The sequence below is a fragment of the Coregonus lavaretus genome (genome assembly GCF_964263955.1).
Source record: "Coregonus lavaretus genome assembly, chromosome: 5".
Classification (NCBI taxonomy): domain Eukaryota; kingdom Metazoa; phylum Chordata; class Actinopteri; order Salmoniformes; family Salmonidae; genus Coregonus; species Coregonus lavaretus.
Genome location: NC_139992.1, coordinates 18,021,461 through 18,041,704, shown reverse-complemented (window position 1 = coordinate 18,041,704; position 20,244 = coordinate 18,021,461).

The window sequence follows — 20,244 nt, the reverse complement described above, 5'->3', positions numbered from 1 at the left end:
TCATCATGTGAAGTTTGTACACCTCAAATTACATTTTTCCTTCAATATTTCAGCACATTACATATTTTAATATACATTATTTAAATATAACAGTGGTAACAATCCCAACATTCACAAAAGTGTCAGCACTCTCAACCTTACCATATGAGGACAATACAACAGAACTGATTAACCAGAATGACATTTACTCTCACGGGTGGCCGGAGGAAGTTTAGTCCTGGGTTATTCATCACAGCGACGACTCCTCCCCCTGCAACCTGCCATGGGACTCACCGCCCTCCATGCCTCAGTACAAACAGCAGGGCCTGACTCAGACATACAGTAGGTGCTGGGCCAAAATAAGTGCACTGCTGCTGCACTGGGCCAAGTCTGTGTGTGCACGTCCATCACAGAACAAAGAGGGCTCTTGTACAGTCATGGATCTACTAGGTCCCCTCTTGCCACTCTTAAATGCAATGTATCTGACTGCAGTACACAGCCCTCTTCGACTCCTTCCTGTCATTACAGCTGTGTTCTGGGTACAGCACCATGCACTATTATGCAACTACGACTAGATATCTTATCACAAAAAGATGCAAGCATAATCATCAACTCATAGGGCTAAGCACATCACTGTAAAACATAATTGTCATTAATTAGTTAATTCATTCTTCCGTTCATTCATTCATCCACTCATCCATTATTTCAGAAGTAGATGGTGACGTTTACATTTACATTTTTACATTTTAGTCATTTAGCAGACGCTCTTATCCAGAGCGACTTACAGTTAGTGAGTGCATACATTATATTTTTCATACTGGCCCCCCGTGGGAATCGAACCCACAACCCTGGCGTTGCAAACGCCATGCTCTACCAACTGAGCTACATCCCTGCCGGCTATTCCCTCCCCTACCCTGGACGACGCTGGGCCAATTGTGCGCCGCCCCATGGGTCTCCCGGTCACGGCCGGCTACGACAGAGCCTGGTTTAGCAGTGTTCCTTGCAATGGTGGTGGTCATTGATAGCCCTCATAGAAACTGAAACTGTATCCCACATTTTTTTACACATGGAAATACTCCCATCATCCAGGGTTATATTTGCATGGTTGATGTGGTTTCTAACGGCTTTCTCTGGTCCCTGGGAGCAGCTGTGGAAGCCATTAAATCCATTCAACCCAGTCGCTGATGTCACAAAGAGAACACAGACACAGACACACACACACACACACAGCTTAGACTAGAGGAATGACTGAGGCTGGATGCAGAATGTGGGTCATGTTTTAGTCTCGGCTGTGTGTGCGCGTGTGTGTGTGTGCGCGCTCATACGTGTGTGTAATGTGTAGGACCCACCCGATCTTCCCCATAAAGGCTTCATGGAATCCAAAGCATTTTTTTGCCTTTACAGGCACCAATTACTCTGCATCACCCCTCAGGGAGCATCCATAACACCTGCCCTGACATTTTACACAAAGCCAATTTGTCTCCCATGTTAAAAGCAGTGCAGGGTATCATTATCGCACAGGGCCTGGCATCCTCAGTAGGCTAACCATACACAATTATGAGTGCAAGTGGATAGCATCACTCTCGTTGTTATATTGGAGTATCATTGGACAAAAAAAGGAAGGAACACTTTTTGACTTAATGTTACAATAAAGTACAATCTCATCTCATCAGCCAATGTAAGCAGAGACCTCCAGGCAGGCAGTGTGAGGAAAGAGACAGAACTGAATGGGTCAGTTCTCAGGTTTATTGAATGACTCAAACGATCTCGATTGACTTCTGTGAGCTTCGTCAATAAAGGGGAACTGCACCCACTGATTTGGCCTAGTTTTTTGGCTTGCTCCTCAATAAATTCTGGCGGCCATGACAGAAGCCAAATGTTAGTCGATTTTGGCCTTTTCTAGTCTATCGGCTATCGGCCCTTCTCTATCGGCATTGCCGATAGTCCCGCTACATAGCAGAACTGCTGCTATGCCAGTCACCACTCACCGCCTGAGCCACGAGCACTGCACAATGCCAAGGAATGTCTAGCTGGGAAAATCAGCAGCAGCAGCAAGCAGCAAGCTAGCTCATTCTCCAACAGAAAAGTGTGGTATTGAGAAATGGATGAATTGACACAGTGACCAAAATCGAATTCCTGTGGCAAAAGGTTGTTTATTTAATTCACTAATAATAAGGCTAGTGTCTATGTGCCCGGACATGCATGCAATAAGCAAGCTAGCTAGATAGCTAAGCAGATAGCTATGTGACCTGTTAGCAAAGATTACGATAACTAACCCTTTTATCTGTGGTGCTAGCTAGCTAGCTATATTAGCTACTATGCTATTTAGCTGGCTAGATAAACATGCTGCTAAGATATCAGATAGGAGCTAATAGCCAACGCAGCTAGCTAACGTTAGCTGATTACCATTTTGAACACGCACCATTTTCGGCAATGAGCCATCTGACTTGCGGTGAAACGTTAGGTATTTACTGGTTTGCTGATCTGACCAGCCGCAATCATAGCCATAAATTGACAGTTGATAGTAGGATTAGATGATTGTCATAATAGGGAAAGAATGAGGTTTTTTAAAGGCCTAAATAAAGGTTGGCAATAGGTTTAGCTACCTAAGAATCTTCCTGCATGTTTATGGACAAAGACATCTGTAGATCAGCGCGTGTGTGCGTTCTCACTTCTCAAATTATGGGCAGATTTGAGCCAATCAAACCGAACGTGCAACGTAGAGTTACAGCCTCACTCTATCAAATCGTAGCAGTAGGATCAAGTTACAACCCACCCATTTTTTTGACAGATAGCTGAACTAGCCAATTGAGTTGTTTCGAATTTTGTCTTGGTAGCAGAGTTGATTGGAGATGTGTCCTGACAGCTGAAAAAAATAATGTTTCCCGATCACGGAAAATGACTAAAAACACTAGTTTCATAAGCATACACGATCACAAATCATGACGTTCTGTTGGGCTCATTTGCATTGAATAGATGTTATTGTAACGACCTGGTATTGTGTTCTGTGTTCGTGGGTGTGTTATCGTTCTCATGGGTGCTAGCAGGGGTTAAATATGCCAGGACAGATGGAAAGGTTGGGGGGGTATGATGGGTAATCCCGCTGGGTTTTGGAATGCTTAAATAGGGGTTACGGTCTCATCTCTCTCTCTTCTGTTTTGGGACCCTTGACTTGACATGTTATATTTGTGTATGTTCGAGGTTTAGCGGCGTGGGCTGTGGCCTGAACAATAGCCCATTCAGGAATAAACCTGTGTTCTGCCTGTACACCTGGTGCCCGTCTCTCTTTTACTTTATGACCCAGCTGGGTCATTACATTATTTTATATTCTCAAACTAACAGCAGTGCCTATATGATTTCCTTCCATACCAGTGGAGGCTCCTTAGTGGAGGAAGGGGAGGACCAGTGAAACATTAAAAAAGTTATCCTTTTTAGATAAAACTATACTAAATATGTTCACGTTAACAAATAATTGATTAAAACACACTGTTTTGCAATGAAGGTCTACAGTAGCCTCAACAGCACTCTGTAGGGTAGCACCATGGTGTAGCCAGAGGACAGCTAGCTTCCGTCCTCCTCTGGGTACATTGACTTCAATGCAAAACCTAGGAGGCTTCATGGTTCTTGCCCACTTCCATAGACTTACACAGTAATTATGACAACTTCCGTAGGACGTCCTCCAACCTATCAGAGCTCTTGCAGCATGACCTGACATGTGGTGAGTAGTTGACTCAAAGAGAGAGAAAGACAATAGTTGAACAGTTTTGAACAATCACATTTCTTCAAACGTGAAAGAGAAGCAATAGAGAGAGAGAGATAGAGAGATATATATTTCATAATTTTTTTCACTTTCACTTACTTAGCTAGCAAATGCAGCTAGCTAGTTTAACCTACTCAAACACCCAGCTCAAACAGAGGGATACTATGTTAGCTAGCTGGCTATGACTAGCCAACACAACACTGGAACTCTTCCAAGTCAAGGTAAGCTTTGGTTTTACTGTACTGCATGATTGTAGCGGGTTTACTAACGCATTAGTTCTATTAGCTATGTTGACTATGACGTTACTTTAGCTAATATGGTGACAACGATGTAGGCTATGTGTAGAGGTTATGATATGGTTTGTAAAGTTATTTTAGCCTGGTCACAAACAGCTGATGTGTGCGCATTGAAGTCCACAAGTGAAGGGAAAAGGTGAGAGGAGGAGAGCACGTAGATGCGAGAAGGACTACAACGTGGCTGCTATGAAAGTGAATTGTGTTTACATGTGATCAGGGGTGTATTCATTCCGCCGATTCTGTTGAAAAACGTTTCTTAAACGGAAGCAAACGAAACGGGGATCAACATACCTGAATTTGTCCAATAGAAACTCTTGTTTGCAACTGTTCAACTAATGATTACACCCTAGATCAGCTAGATGCAGGCAAGAGTGTGCAAGGCGGTACTGAATGTGTCAGCCGGTGATTGTCAAACAAATAACTGCCGGTCTCACGGTAATTGACCGTTAATTAACATAAACATATTTAGCATCTCCTGGCTTCCACGCATACATGCCTCTGATGCAGACCTTTGGAACGTCTACATTTTAAAAAGTCTAATAAATCCATGTAATATAGCCTACACCATCACAATAAATCCATTATTTATTTTAGACAGGTCTAAGATTGGATTAGATTCAGGCCGGTGATGACGTTACACTATGCAACCAACTGGAACATGTTTTGCCATGGCCCTGGGTTGGTTTGAGTTTGTTGCTTCTAGTTAGTACACTGTTGTAGTCAGACATGAGTTAGCTAGTACCACCATAGCTGCATCCAATATGTATTTGTGCCCTAGACATGGGTTGCACCTTGGAGGCTAATGTGATTTTTTAAATCTAAATTATACTAACTTAGAGTGGCATGGAAATATGATGACATTCCTAAAGTAGGGAAATAATTAGTAGGAAACAACTTTGTGTCAGGGCCGGGCGTAGGTGTGGTGTGGAATCAAATGCAGGATGCAGAATGCAAGTCCAAAATCACTTTAATAAAGTCCACAGAATGAACGGCTACAAACAGACCCGGAGGCACAAGAAAAAATAACGCACTCAGCGTAAAAATACAACACATGCACAACAGTGCGAACTCTCTATAAAGAATAGAGCATACACTGACTGGCAACACCTGCTGACATGGAACAACTACACACAACCACAAGACAGAAACAACGAGAACTTAAAGGACACATAATCAAGACAAAATGAGGAACAGGTGTACCCAAACAGACCAAACCAAACAAACACAGAAACAACGAACGGTGGCAGCTAGTACTCCGGGGACGACGACCGCCGAAGCCTGCCCGAACAAGGAGAAGGAGCAGCCTCGGCAGAAACCGTGACAGTACCCCCCCCCCCCCTTGACGCGCGGCTCCAGCCGTGCGCCGACCCCGGCCTCGGGGACGACCAGGAGGACGCGGAGCAGGGCGCATGGGATGACCACGATGGAACTCAGTCAGAAGAGACGGGTCTAAGATATCTCTCCTCGGCACCCAGCACCGCTCCTCCGGACCGTACCCCTCCCACTCCACGAGATATTGGAGACCCCCCATCCGGCGTCTCGAATCCAGGATGGACCGAACTGTGTACGCCGGAGCCCCCTCGATGTCCAGCGGGGGCGGAGGAGTCTCTGCTATCTCACAGTCCTGGAGTGGACCAGCTACCACCGGCCTGAGGAGAGACACATGGAACGAGGGGTTAATATTCTTATAATCAATAGGAAGTTGTAATCTGTAACACACCTCGTTCAACCTCCTCAGGACTTTAAAAGGCCCCACAAACCGCCGACCCAACTTCCGGCAGGGCAGGCGGAGGGGCAGGTTTCTGGTCGAGAGCCAGACTCGATCTCCCGGTGCGTACACCGGTCCCTCACTGCGGTGGAGATCGGCGCTCACCTTGTGTCGACGGATGGCCCGCTGCAGATGTACGTGAGCAGCGTTCCATGTCTCCTCCGAGCGCCGCACCCACTCATCCACCGCAGGAGCCTCGATCTGGCTCTGATGCCAAGGTGCCAGAGCCGGCTGGTACCCTAGTACACATTGGAAAGGAGTGAGTCTGGTGGAGGAGTGGCGAAGGGAGTTCTGGGCCATCTCGGCCCAGGGAACATAACTCGCCCACTCCTCCGGCCGGCCCTGGCAATACGACCTCAGAAACCTACCCACATCCTGGTTTACCCGTTCAACCTGCCCATTGCTCTCCGGGGTGGTAGCCCGAGGTAAGGCTCACTGAGACCCCCAAGCGCTCCATGAACGCTCTCCAGACTCGAGCGGTAAACTGGGGGCCTCGATCAGACACTATATCCTCGGGTACCCCGTAATGCCGGAAGACGTGAGTGAATAGTGCCTCAGCGGTCTGTAGGGCAGTGGGGAGACCCGGCATGGGAAGGAGACGACAGGCCTTCGAGAACCGATCCACAACGACCAGGATGGTGGTATTTCCCTGGGAGGGGGGAAGGTCAGTAACGAAATCCACCGAGAGGTGAGACCAGGGTCATTGTGGAACGGGCAGGGGTTGTAGCTTACCCCGGGGCAGGTGTCTGGGTGCTTTACACTGGGCACACACCGAGCAGGAGGAAACATAAACCCTCACATCCCTGGCTAACGTTGGCCACCAGTACTTAGTGCTAAGGCAGTGCACCGTCCGGCCAATCCCTGGATGTCCAGAGGAGGGTGACGTGTGAGCCCAATATATAAGTCGATCCCGAACCTCGAGCGGAACGTACGTCCGACCCACAGGACACTGTGGAGGGCTAGGATCGGTACGCAACGCCCGCTCGATTTCGGAATCGACCTCCCACACCACCGGTGCCACCAGGCAAGACGGCGGGAGTATGGGCGTGGGCTCAACGGACCTCTCCTCCGTGTCATACCGCCGGGACAGGGCATCTGCCTTACCGTTCTGGGACCCAGGGATGTACGTGATCTTAAAAACGAACCGGGCCAGAAACATGTTCCACCTAGCCTGGCGAGGGTTCAGTCTCCTAGCTGCCCGGATGTACTCCAGGTTTCGGTGGTCAGTCAAAATGAGGAAAGGGTGTTGAGCCCCCTCAAGCCAATGCCTCCACACCTTTAGGGCTTGGACCACGGCTAGCAGCTCCCTGTCCCCCACGTCATAATTTCGCTCCGCCGGACTGAGCTTTTTTGAGTAAAAAGCACAGGGGCGGAGTTTCAGTGGCGTGCCAGACCGTTGCGAGAGCACGGCCCCTATGCCGGCTTCCGACGCGTCTACCTCGACCTGGAATGGTAGCGCGGGATCCGGATGCGCCAGCACCGGCGCCGAGGTAAACAGGACCTTCAGTCTCCCAAAAGCCCTATCAGCCTCAGCAGACCACTGTAAGCGCACCGGACCTCCCTTTAGTAGAGACGTTATGGGAGCTGCCACCTGTCCAAAACCCCGGATAAACCTCCTGTAGTAATTCGCAAAGCCCAAGAACCGCTGCACCTCTTTAACAGTGGTTGGAGTTTGCCAATTACGCACGGCCAACACACGGTCAACCTCCATCTTTACCCCTGACGCAGACAACTGATAACCCAAAAAGGAGACAGACTCCTGGAAAAACAGACATTTCTCTGCCTTGACATACAGATCATGCTCCAACAATCTCCTCAATACTCGGCGCACCAGGGCTACATGCTCGGCTCGAGTAGAAGAATACACTAGAATGTCGTCAATGTACACGACCACTCCTTGCCCCTGCATATCCCGGAAGATCTCATCTACGAAGGATTGGAAGACTGAAGGAGCATTCATTAACCCGTATGGCATGACGAGATACTCGAAATGACCCAAGGTGGTACTAAATGCTGTCTTCCATTCGTCTCCCTCCCTAATACGCACCAAGTTGTATGCGCTCCTGAGGTCCAATTTTGTGAAAAACCGCGCCCCGTGTAAAGACTCCGTCATAGTCGCAATCAGAGGGAGTGGATAACTGTATTTCACGGTAATCTGATTGAGACTGCGGTAATCAATACACGGGCGCAAACCTCCATCCTTTTTCTTCACAAAAAAGAAACTCGAGGACGCAGGGGAAGTGGAGGGCCGTATGTATCCCTGTCTCAGAGACTCGGCTATGTAAGTCTCCATAGCTCTCTTCTCCTCTTGAGACAAAGGATACACATGGCTCCGCGGAAGCGCAGCTCCTACCTGGAGGTCTATCGCACAATCCCCCTGTCTATGTGGTGGCAATTGCGTCGCCTTCGCCTTACTAAACACAAGTGCTAAATCCTCATACTCGGGGGGAATGTGCAATGCGGGCATTTGGTTTGGACTTTCCACTGAGGTCGCCCCTACGGAAACGCCCAGACATCGCCCTACACACTGGGCAGACCACTCCTTGAGAGCCCTCTGTTGCCACGAAATAGAGGGATTATTAGTAATAAACCAGGGAAGCCCCAGCACCACCGGATACGCAGGAGAGTCTATAAGATATAGCTGAATAGTCTCCTCATGACCCTCCTGCGTCCCCATCCTAAGTGTAGCTGTGACCTCCCTAATCAACCCCGATCCCAACGGACGGCTATCTAAAGCATGTACAGGGAAAGGATTACTGACAGGAAGGAGGGGAATCCCTAATTCTGCACAAAATCTCCGATCTATAAAATTCCCAGCTGCGCCTGAATCTACTAGCGCCTTATGCTGGGAACGAGGTGCAACCTGTGGGAAGCAAACAGGTATGGTTAGGTGCACAACAGAGAGCTCTGGGTAAGTGGGGCGCCTACTCACCTGGAAGGACTCCCCAGTGCGTGGCCTGCCGTCTCTTCCCCTAGGAGACCCCCCCCAGCACCTGGCCGCAGTGTGTCCTCCACGGCCACAGTAGGTACAGGGGTTGGTCCCCCTGGGTCTCCTTTTCCTCTCCTCTCTAGCGCCAGCACCCCCGAGCTCCATAGGACTAGGCTCGGAGGTGCTGGAGGGTGGAATGGACGACCCCCACTCAGGACGTCCGCGGGTGGCCAACAGGGTGTCTAGGCGAATGGCCATGTCTTCCAACTGGTCAAACGTGAGGGTGGTGTCCCTGCAGGCCAACTCACGACGGACGTCCTCCCGTAGGCTGAAGCGGAAGTGGTCTATGAGGGCCCGCTCATTCCACCCTGCGTCTGCCGCTAGAGTCCGGAACTCCAGTGCAAACTCCTGGGCGCTCCTCCTCCCCTGTCGGAGGTAGAATAGACGTTCTCCCGCCGCCTTCCCTTCAGGTGGATGGTCGAATACAGCCCTGAAGCGACGGGAGAACTCCGCATAGGTGATCGTCGCGGGGTCTATTCTCCTCCATTCGGCGTTGGCCCACTCCAACGCCTTGCCGGTGAGACAGGAGATGAGGGCGGAAACGCTCTCGTGTCCCAAGGGCACCGGGTGTACGGTGGCGAGGTAGAGTTCTACTTGTAGGAGGAAACCTTGACACCCGGCAGCGGTACCATCATACGCCCTCGGGAGCGAGAGCCGAATCCCACTGGGTTCCGGAGCGTGGACTAAGGGACTGACCGGTGCTGGTGGTACTGTAGGAGGAGGCGTGGGTGCCCAACTGGTCTCCAGGCGATGCAGGGTATTCATTACTCCCTGTAGAGCGTTGGTGATCTGGGCTATCCTGTCATCCTGTCCGCGGACGCGCTCCTCCCATGACTCGGTCGCTGCTGCTGCTCCTGCTGATTCCATGAGCGGTGTGTAGTTCTGTCAGGGCCGGGCGTAGGTGTGGTGTGGAATCAAATGCAGGATGCAGAATGCAAGTCCAAAATCACTTTAATAAAGTCCACAGAATGAACGGCTACAAACAGAGCCGGAGGCACAAGAAAAAATAACGCACTCAGCGTAAAAATACAACACATGCACAACAGTGCGAACTCTCTATAAAGAATAGAGCATAAACTGACTGGCAACACCTGCTGACATGGAACAACTACACACAACCACAAGACAGAAACAACGAGAACTTAAAGGACACATAATCAAGACAAAATGAGGAACAGGTGTACCCAAACAGACCAAACCAAACAAACACAGAAACAACGAACGGTGGCAGCTAGTACTCCGGGGACGACGACCGCCGAAGCCTGCCCGAACAAGGAGAAGGAGCAGCCTCGGCAGAAACCGTGACACTTTGCCATATTATGATCAAATACATTTCCTTTAGAGAGATGGCAATGTTGCCATTATTGTTATTAGCAAAGTTTATAAAAAATAGCTAGCAATGCTAATGTTAGCTATCTAAAATACAGTGGTCCCTCAATCGTAGTTAGCATTGATTTGATTATTAGGATCCCCACCAGCTGACGGCAATTGCAACAGCTAGTCTTGCTGGGGTCCGACACACAACAAAAAAGACATTACAGACAAAATACTTTACAATTTATACTGAACAAAAATATAAACACAACATGTAAAGTGTTGGTCCCATGTTTCATGAGCTGAAATAAAAGTTCCCAGAAATGTTCCAAATGCACAACAAGCTTATTATCCTTGTTGATGAGCATTTCTCCTTTGCCAAGATAATCCATCCACCTGACAGGTGTGGCATATCAAGAAGCTGATTAAACGGCAGGACCATTACACAGGTGCACCTTGTGCTGGGAACAATAAAAGGCCTCTCTAAAATGTGCAGTTTTGTCACACAACACAGATGTCTCGAGTTTTGAGGGAGCGTGCAATTGGCATGCTGACTGCAGGAATGTCTACCAGAGCTGTTGCCAGAGAATTGTATATTCATTTCTCTACCATAATCCACCTCCAACGTCGTTTTAGAGAATTTGCCAGTATGTCCAACCAGCCTCACAACCGCAGACCATGTGTAACCATGCCATCCCAGGACCCCCACATCCGGTTCTTCACCTGCAGGATTGACTGAGACACCCGGACAGCTGATGAAACAGGGTTTGCACAACCGAATAATTTCTACAGAAACTGTCTCAGGGAAGCTCATCTGAGTGCTCGATGGCCACTGGAACGTTGAAGAAGTGTGCTCTTCACGGATTAATCCAGGTTTCAACTGTACCAGGCAGATGGCAGACAGCGTGTATGGTGTCATGTGGGCAAGCGGTTTGCTGATGTCAACGTTGTGAACCCATGGTGGTTGTGGGGTTATGGTATGGGCAGGCATAAGCTACGGACAATGAACAAAATTGCATTTTATCTATGGCAATTTGAATGCACAGAGATACCGTAACGAGATCCTGTGGCCCATTGTCGTGCTATTCATCCGCTGTCATCGTTTCAGCATGATAATGCACAGCCCCATGTCGCAAGGATCTGTACACAATTCCTGGAAGCTGAAAATGTCCAAGTTCTTCCATGGCCTGCATACTCACCAGACATGTCACCCATTCAGCATGTTTGGGATGCTCTGGATCGACGAGTACGACAGCGTTTTCCAGTTCCCGCCAATATCCAGCAACTTTGCCCAGCCATTGAAGAGGAGTGGGACAACATTCCACAGGTCACAATCAACAGCGTGATCAACTCTATGCGAATGAGATGTGTCACGATGCGTGAGGCAAATGGTTATAAGGTTCTCCCCCGCCCTCCTTTCGGCAAATCTGACCACGACTCCATTTTGCTTCTCCCTTCCTATAGGCAGAAACTCAAACAGGAAGTACCCATGCTAAGGACTATTCAACGCTGGTCTGGCCAATCAGAATCCATGCTTCAAGATTGTTTTGATCACGCAGACTGGGATATGTTCCGGGTAGCTTCCGAAAATAATTTAGACGTATACACTGAAACAGTGACTGGGTTTATCAAGAAGTGTATATGTGATGTTGTGCCCACTGTGACTATTAAAACCTACCCTAACCAGAAACCGTGGATAGATGGCAGCATTCGCACAAATCTGAAAGAGCGAACCATGGCAAGGTGACTGGGAATATGGCAGAATACAAACAGTGTAGCTACTCACTCCGCAAGGCAATTAAACTGGCAAAACATCAGTATAGAGACAAAATGGAGTCGCAATTCAACGGCTCAGACACAAGACATATGTGGCAGGGTCTACAGACAATCACGGACTACAAAAGGAAAACCAGCCACGTCGCCGACACCGATGTCTCGCTTCCAGACAAGCTAAACACCTTCTTCGCCCGCTTTGAGGATAACACAGTGCCACTGACGAGGCCCACTACCAAGGACTGTGGCCTCTCCTTCTCCATGGCTGACGTGAGTGGCGCAGTGGTCTAAGGCACTGCATCGCAGTGCTAACTGTGCCACTAGAGATCCTGGTTCGAATCCAGGCTCTGTCGCAGCCGGCCGCGACCGGGAGACTCATGGGCGGCGCACAATTGGACCAGCGTCGTCCAGGGTAGGGGAGGGAATGGCCGGCAGGGATGTAGCTCAGTTGATAGAGCATGGCGTTTGCAATGCCAGGGTTGTGGGTTCGATTCCCACGGGGGGCCAGTATAAAAAATATATATATATGTATTCACTAACTGTAAGTCGCTCTGGATAAGAGCGTCTGCTAAATGACGTAAATGTAATTAAGACATTTAAGCATGTTAACCCCCGCAAGGCTGCCGGTCCAGACGGCATCCCTAGCCGTGTCCTCAGAGCATGCGCAGACCAGCTGGCTGGTGTGTTTATGGACATATTCAATCTCTCCCTTTCCCAGTCTGCTGTTCCCACATGCTTCAAGATGGCCACCATTGTTCCTGTACCCAAGAAAGCCAAGGTAACTGAACTAAATGACTATCGCCCTGTAGCACTCACCTCTGTCATCATGAAGTGCTTTGAGAGACTAGTCAAGAATCATATCACCTCTACCTTACCTGTCACCCTAGACTCACTTCAATTTGCTTACCGCCCCAATAGATCCACAGACGATGCAATCGCCATCACACTGCACACTGCCCTATCCCATCTGGACAAGAGGAATACCTATGTAAGAATGCTGTTCATTGACTATAGCTCAGCATTCAACACCATAGTACCCTCCAAGCTCATCATTAAGCTCGAGGCCCTGGGTCTGAACCCCGCCCTGTGCAACTGGGTCCTAGACTACCTGACGGGCCGCCCCCAGGTGGTGAAGGTAGGAAACAACATCTTCACTTCGCTGATCCTCAACACTGGGGCCCCACAAGGGTGCGTGCTCAGCTCCCTCCTGTACTCCCTGTTCACCCATGACTGCGTGGCCAAGCACGCCTCCAACTCAATCATCAAGTTTGCAGATGACACAACAGTAGTAAGCTTGATTACCAACAATGACGAGACCGCCTACAGGGAGGAGGTGAGGGCTCTGGGAGTATGGTGCCAGGAAAATAACCTCTCACTCAACATCAACAAAACAAAGGAGATGATTGTGGACTTCAGGAAACAGTAGAGGGTGCAACCCCACTATCCACATCGACAGGACCGCGGTGGAGAAGGTGCAGCTTCAAGTTCCTTGGCGTACACATCACCGACAAACTGAAATGGTCCACCCACACAGACAGTGTGGTGAAGAAGGCGCAACAGAGCCTCTTCAACCTCAGGAGGCTGAAGAAATGTGTCTTAGCACCTAAAACCCTCAAAAACATTTACAGATGCACAATTGAGAGCATCCTGTCAGGCTGTATCACCGCCTGGTATGGCAACTGCAACGCCCACAACCGCAGGGCTCTCCAGAGGGTGGTGTGGTCTGCCGAACGCATTACCGGGGGAAAACTACCCGCCCTCCAAGACACATACAGCACCCGATGTCACAGGAAGGCCAAAAAGATAATCAAGGACATCAACCACCCGAGCCACTGCCTATTCACCCCGCTATCATCCAGTAGGCGAGGTCAGAACAGATGCATCAAAGCTGGGACCGAGAGAATGATGAACAGCTTCTATCTCAAAGCCATCAGACTGTTAAATAGCCACCACTAGCACATGAGAGGCTGCTGCTGCCTATTGAAATCACTGGCCACTTTAAGAAATGGAAAACGAGTCACTTTAATAATGTTTACATCTTGGACTACTCATCTCATACAGTGGGGGAAAAAAGTATTTAGTCAGCCACCAATTGTGCAAGTTCTCCCACTTAAAAAGATGAGAGAGGCCTGTAATTTTCATCATAGGTACACGTCAACTATGACAGACAAATTGAGATTCTTTTTTCCAGACAATCACATTGTAGGATTTTTAATGAATTTATTTGCAAATTATGGTGGAAAATAAGTATTTGGTCACCTACAAACAAGCAAGATTTCTGGCTCTCACAGACCTGTAACTTCTTATTTAAGAGGCTCCTCTGTCCTCCACTCGTTACCTGTATTAATGGCACCTGTTTGAACTTGTTATCAGTATAAAAGACACCTGTCCACAACCTCAAACAGTCACACTCCAAACTCCACTATGGCCAAGACCAAAGAGCTGTCAAAGGACACCAGAAACAAAATTGTAGACCTGCACCAGGCTGGGAAGACTGAATCTGCAATAGGTAAGCAGCTTGGTTTGAAGAAATCAACTGTGGGAGCAATTATTAGGAAATGGAAGACATACAAGACCACTGATAATCTCCCTCGATCTGGGGCTCCACGCAAGATCTCACCCCGTGGGGTCAAAATGATCACAAGAACGGTGAGCAAAAATCCCAGAACCACACGGGGGGACCTAGTGAATGACCTGCAGAGAGCTGGGACCAAAGTAACAAAGCCTACCATCAGTAACACACTACGCCGCCAGGGACTCAAATCCTGCAGTGCCAGACGTGTCCCCCTGCTTAAGCCAGTACATGTCCAGGCCCGTCTGAAGTTTGCTAGAGTGCATTTGGATGATCTAGAAGAGGATTGGGAGAATGTCATATGGTCAGATGAAACCAAAATATAACTTTTTGGTAAAAACTCAACTCGTCGTGTTTGGAGGACAAAGAATGCTGAGTTGCATCCAAAGAACACCATACCTACTGTGAAGCATGGGGGTGGAAACATCATGTTTTGGGGCTGTTTTTCTGCAAAGGGACCAGGACGACTGATCCGTGTAAAGGAAAGAATGAATGGGGCCATGTATCGTGAGATTTTGAGTGAAAACCTCCTTCCATCAGCAAGAGCATTGAAGATGAAACGTGGCTGGGTCTTTCAGCATGACAATGTTCCCAAACACACCGCCCGGGCAACGAAGGAGTGGCTTCGTAAGAAGCATTTCAAGGTCCTGGATTGTCCTAGCCAGTCTCCAGATCTCAACTTCATAGAAAATCTTTGGAGGGAGTTGAAATGTCTGTGTTGCCCAGCGACAGCCCCCAAACATCACTGCTCTAGAGGAGATCTGCATAGAGGAATGGGCCAAAATACCAGCAACAGTGTGTGAAAACCTTGTGAAGACTTACAGAAAACGTTTGACCTGTATCATTGCCAACAAAGGGTATATAACAAAGTATTGAGAAACTTTTGTTATTGACCAAATACTTATTTTCCACCATAATTTGCAAATAGATTCATAAAAAATCCTACAATGTGATTTTCTTGAAAAAAAATTCTCATTTTGTCTGTCATAGTTGACGTGTACCTATGATGAAAATTACAGGCCTCTCTCATCTTTTTAAGTGGGAGAACTTGCACAATTGGTGGCTGACTAAATACTTTTTTTCCCCACTGTATGTATATACTGCATTCTATTCTATAACATTCTACTGTATCTTAGTCCATGCCGCTCTGTCATTGCTTGTCCATATATGTATATATTCTTAAATCCCATTCCTTACCAGTTTTGTGTGTATTGGGTATATGTTGTGACATTTTTAGATATGACTTGTTAGATATTACTGCACTGTCGTAGCTAGAAGCACAAGCATTTCGCTACACCCGCTATAACATCTACTAAACACGTGTATGTGACAAATAAAATGTGATTTGATTTGATTTGGTGGTCACACCAGATACTGACTGGTTTTCTGATCCACGCCCCTACCTTTTTTTAAAGGTATCTGTGACCAACAGATGCATATCTGTATTCCCAGTCATGTGAAATCCATAGATTAGGGCCTAATGAATTTATTTCAATTGACTGATTTCCTTATATAAACAGTAACTTAGTAAATCTTTGAAATTGTTGCATGTTACATTTATATTTTTGTTCAGTGTACATACATTTAAAAACATTAACATGTATTGTGTGTGTGTGTCCATCTATCAGTTACACATGTCAGTACATACACACAACAAGTAGGTCACATGGGGGCGAGGCATAATATCGTGTGGTGTTGCTTTATTTGTTTTTTGAAACCAGGTTTGCTGTTCACTTGAAGTTATATAAGATGTGAATTCCATGCACTCATTGCTCTATATAATACTGTACGTTTCCTTGAATTTGTTCTGGACCTGGGGATTGTGAAAAGACCCCTGGTGGCATGTCTGTGGGGTAAGTGTGTGTGTCAGTGCTGTGTGTAAGTTGACTATGCAAACAATTTGGAATTTCAACACATGAATGTTTCTTATAAAAACAACAAGTGACGCAGTCAGTCTTTCCTCAACTCTTAGCCAAGAGAGACTGGCATGCATAATATTAATATTAGCCCTTTGATTACAATGTAGAGCAGGACGTGCCGCTCTGTTCTGGTCCAGCTGCAGCTTAACTAGGTCTTTCTTTGCAGTACTTGACCATATAACTGGACAATAATGAAGATAAGAATAAACCAGAGCCTGCAGGACTTGCTTTGTGGAGTGTGGTGACAAATATCTATTTATTACGGACAGACCTTTCCCCATCTTTACAACCATTGAATTTATATGTTTTGACCATGACAGTTTACAATCTAAGGTAGCACCAAGTAATTTAGTCTCCTCAACTTGTTCAACAGCCACACCATTTATTACCAGATTCAGCTGAGGTCTAGAACTTAGGGAGTGATTTGTACCAAATACAATGCTCTTAGTTTTAGAGATGTTCAGGATCAGTGTATTACTGGCCACCCATTCCAAAACTGACTGCAACTCTTTGATAAGGGTTTCAGTGACTTCATTAGCTGTGGTTGCTGATGCATATATGGTTGAATCATCAAAATACATGGACACACATGCTTTGTTTTAATCCCAGTGGCAGGTCATTGGTAAAAATAGAAGGGCCTAGAGAGCTGCCCTGTGGTACACCACACTTTACATGTTTGATATTAGAGAAGCTTCCATTAAAGAAAACCCTTAGAGATCTATTAGATAGATAGTTCTGAATCCACGATTTGGCAGAGGTTGAAAAGCCATAACACATACGTTTTCTCAACAACAGGTTATGGTCAAAAATATCAAAGGCTGCACTGAAATATAACATTACAGCTCCCACAATCTTCTTATTAGCAATTTATTTCAACGAATCATCAGTCATTTGTGCCAGTACAGTACACGTTGAGTGCCCTTCTCTATAAGCATGCTGAAAGTCTGTTGTTAATTTGTTTACAGAGAAATAGCATTGTATTTGGTCAAATACCATTTTTTTCCAACAGTTTGCTAAGAGCTGGCAGCAAGCTGATAGGTCTGCTGTTACAACCAGAAAAAGGCAGTTTTACCACTCTTGGGTAGCGGAATTACTTCTGCTTCCCTCCAGCCCTGAGGACAAAGACTTTCCTCTAGGCTCAGATTAAAGATATGACAGATAGGTGTGGCTATAGTGTCAGCTACCATCTTCAGTAGCTTTCCATCTAAGTTGTCAATGCCAGGAGGTTTGTCATTATTGATCGATAACAATATTTTTTAACTTTACAACTTTACAAATTTAAACTTAAAATGCTTTTCTTTCATTATTTGTTTTTCTTATGCATGAGTACGATGGCTCACTGTTCGTTGTTGGCACTTCCTGCCTGTTTGCCCACTTTGCCAATGAAGTAATCATTAAAATAAATGGCAACATAAAATGGTTTTGTGATGAATAAGCCATCTGATTTGATGAAAGATGGAGTTGAATTTGTCTTTCTGCCCATAATTTCATTTAAAGTACTCTAAAGTTATTTTTCCATCATTCTTTATATCATTGATCTTGGCTTCATAATACAGTTTCTTCTTCTTTTTGTTGAGATTAGTCACATTTCTCAATTTGCAGTAAGTCAGCCAGTCAGATGTGCAGCCAGACTTATTAGCCACTCCTTTTTCCCCATCTCTTTCAACCATACAGTTTTTCAATTCCTCATCATCCATGGAGCCTTAACAGTTCTAACAGTCAGTTTCTTATCAGGTTCATGTTTATCAATAATTGGAAGAAGCAATTTCATAAATGCATCAAGTGCAGTGTCTGGATGTTCCTTATTAATCACATCAGACCAACAAATATTTTTAACATCATCCACATAAGATTCACAGCAAAATCTTTTGTATGATCTCTTATACACTATTTAAGGAACTTTGGCTTTCCTGGATATAGCCACTATATTGTGATCACTGTATCCAATGGGTATGGATACAGCTTTAGAACAAAGTTCTTCAGTATTAGTAAAAATGTTAACAATGTATCCGTACAATACATCTTGTTCCTGTAGTGTTTGTAAACACCCTGGTAGGTTGATTAATAAACTGAACCAGATTACAGGCACTGGTTTCAGTGAGAAGCTTCCTCTTGAGCGGACAGCTTGATGAAAACCAGTCAATATTCAGGTCCCCAAGAAAGTAGACCTCTCTGTTTACATTACACACACTATCAAGCATTTCACACATATTATTTAGATACTGACTGTTAGCACTTCGTGGCCTATAGCAACACCCCAAAAGAAAAGGCTTTAGATGTGCCGGGTGAACCTGCAACCACAACATTTTAATAACACTTGACATAAGATCTTCTCTAAGTATTATAGGGATATGGCTCTGAATATATACAGCAATATATTCATGTTATCTGATGTTAGCAAGTTATTGATTTCATGAACCTTATTTCTAAGGCTACATACAGTGAGGGAAGGAGGTGTTTGATCCCCTGCTGATTTTGTACGTTTGCCCACTGACAAAGACATGTTCAGTCTATAATTTCAATGGTAGGTTTATTTGAACAGTGAGAGACAGAATAACAACAAAAAAATCCAGAAAAACGCATGTCAAAAATGTTATAAATTGATTTGCATTTTAATGAGGGAAATAAGTATTTGACCCCTCTGCAAAACATGACTTAGTACTTGGTGGCAAAACCCTTGTTGGAAATTACAGAGGTCAGACGTTTCTTGTAGTTGGCCACCAGGTTTGCACACATCTCAGGAGGGATTTTGTCCCATTCCTCTTTGCAGATCTTCTCCAAGTCATTAAGGTTTCAAGCCTGACGTTTGGCAACTCGAACCTTCAGCTCCCTCCACAGATTTTCTATGGGATTAAGGTCTGAAAACTGGCTAGGCCACTCCAGGACCTTAATGTGCTTCTTCTTGAGCCACTCCTTTGTTGCCTTGGCCGTGTGTTTTGAGTCATTGTCATGCTGGAATACCCATCCACGACCCATTTTCAATGCCCTGGCTGAGGGAAGGAGGTTCTCACCCAAGATTTGACGGTACATGGCCCCGTCCATCGTCCCTTTGATGCAGTGAAGTTGTCCTGTCCCCTTAGCAGAAAAACACCCCCAAAGCATAATGTTTCCACCTCCATGTTTGACGGTGGGGATGGTGTTCTTGGGGTCATAGACAGCATTCCTCCTCCTCCAAACACGGCGAGTTGAGTTGATGCCAAAGAGCTCGATTTTGGTCTCATCTGACCACAACACTTTCACCCAGTTCTCATCTGAATCATTCAGATGTTCATTGGCAAACTTCAGACGGGCCTGGATATGTGCTTTCTTGAGCAGGGGGACCTTGCGGGCCCTGCAGGATTTCAGTCCTTCACGGCATTGTGTGTTACCAATTGTTTTCTTGGTGACTATGGTCCCAGCTGCCTTGAGATCATTGACAAGATCCTCCTGTGTAGTTCTGGGCTGATTCATCACCGTTCTCATGATCATTGCAACTCCATGAGGTGAGATCTTGCATGGAGTCCCAGGCCGAAGGAGATTGACAGTTATTTTGTGTTTCTTCCATTTGTGAATAATCACACCAACTGTTGTCACCTTCTCACCAAGCTGCTTGGCGATGGTCTTGTAGCCCATTCCAGCCGTGTGTAAGTCTACAATCTTGTCCCTGACATCCTTGGAGAGTTCTTTGGTCTTGGCCATGGTGGAGAGTTTGGAATCGCTTCTGTGAACAAGTGTCTTTTATACAGGTAACAAACTGAGATTAGGAGCACTCCCTTTAAGAGTGCGCTCCTAATCTCAGCTCGTTACCTGTATAAAAGACACCTGGGAGCCAGAAATCTTTCTGATTGAGAGGGGGTCAAATACTTATTTCCCTCATTAAAATGCAAATCAATTT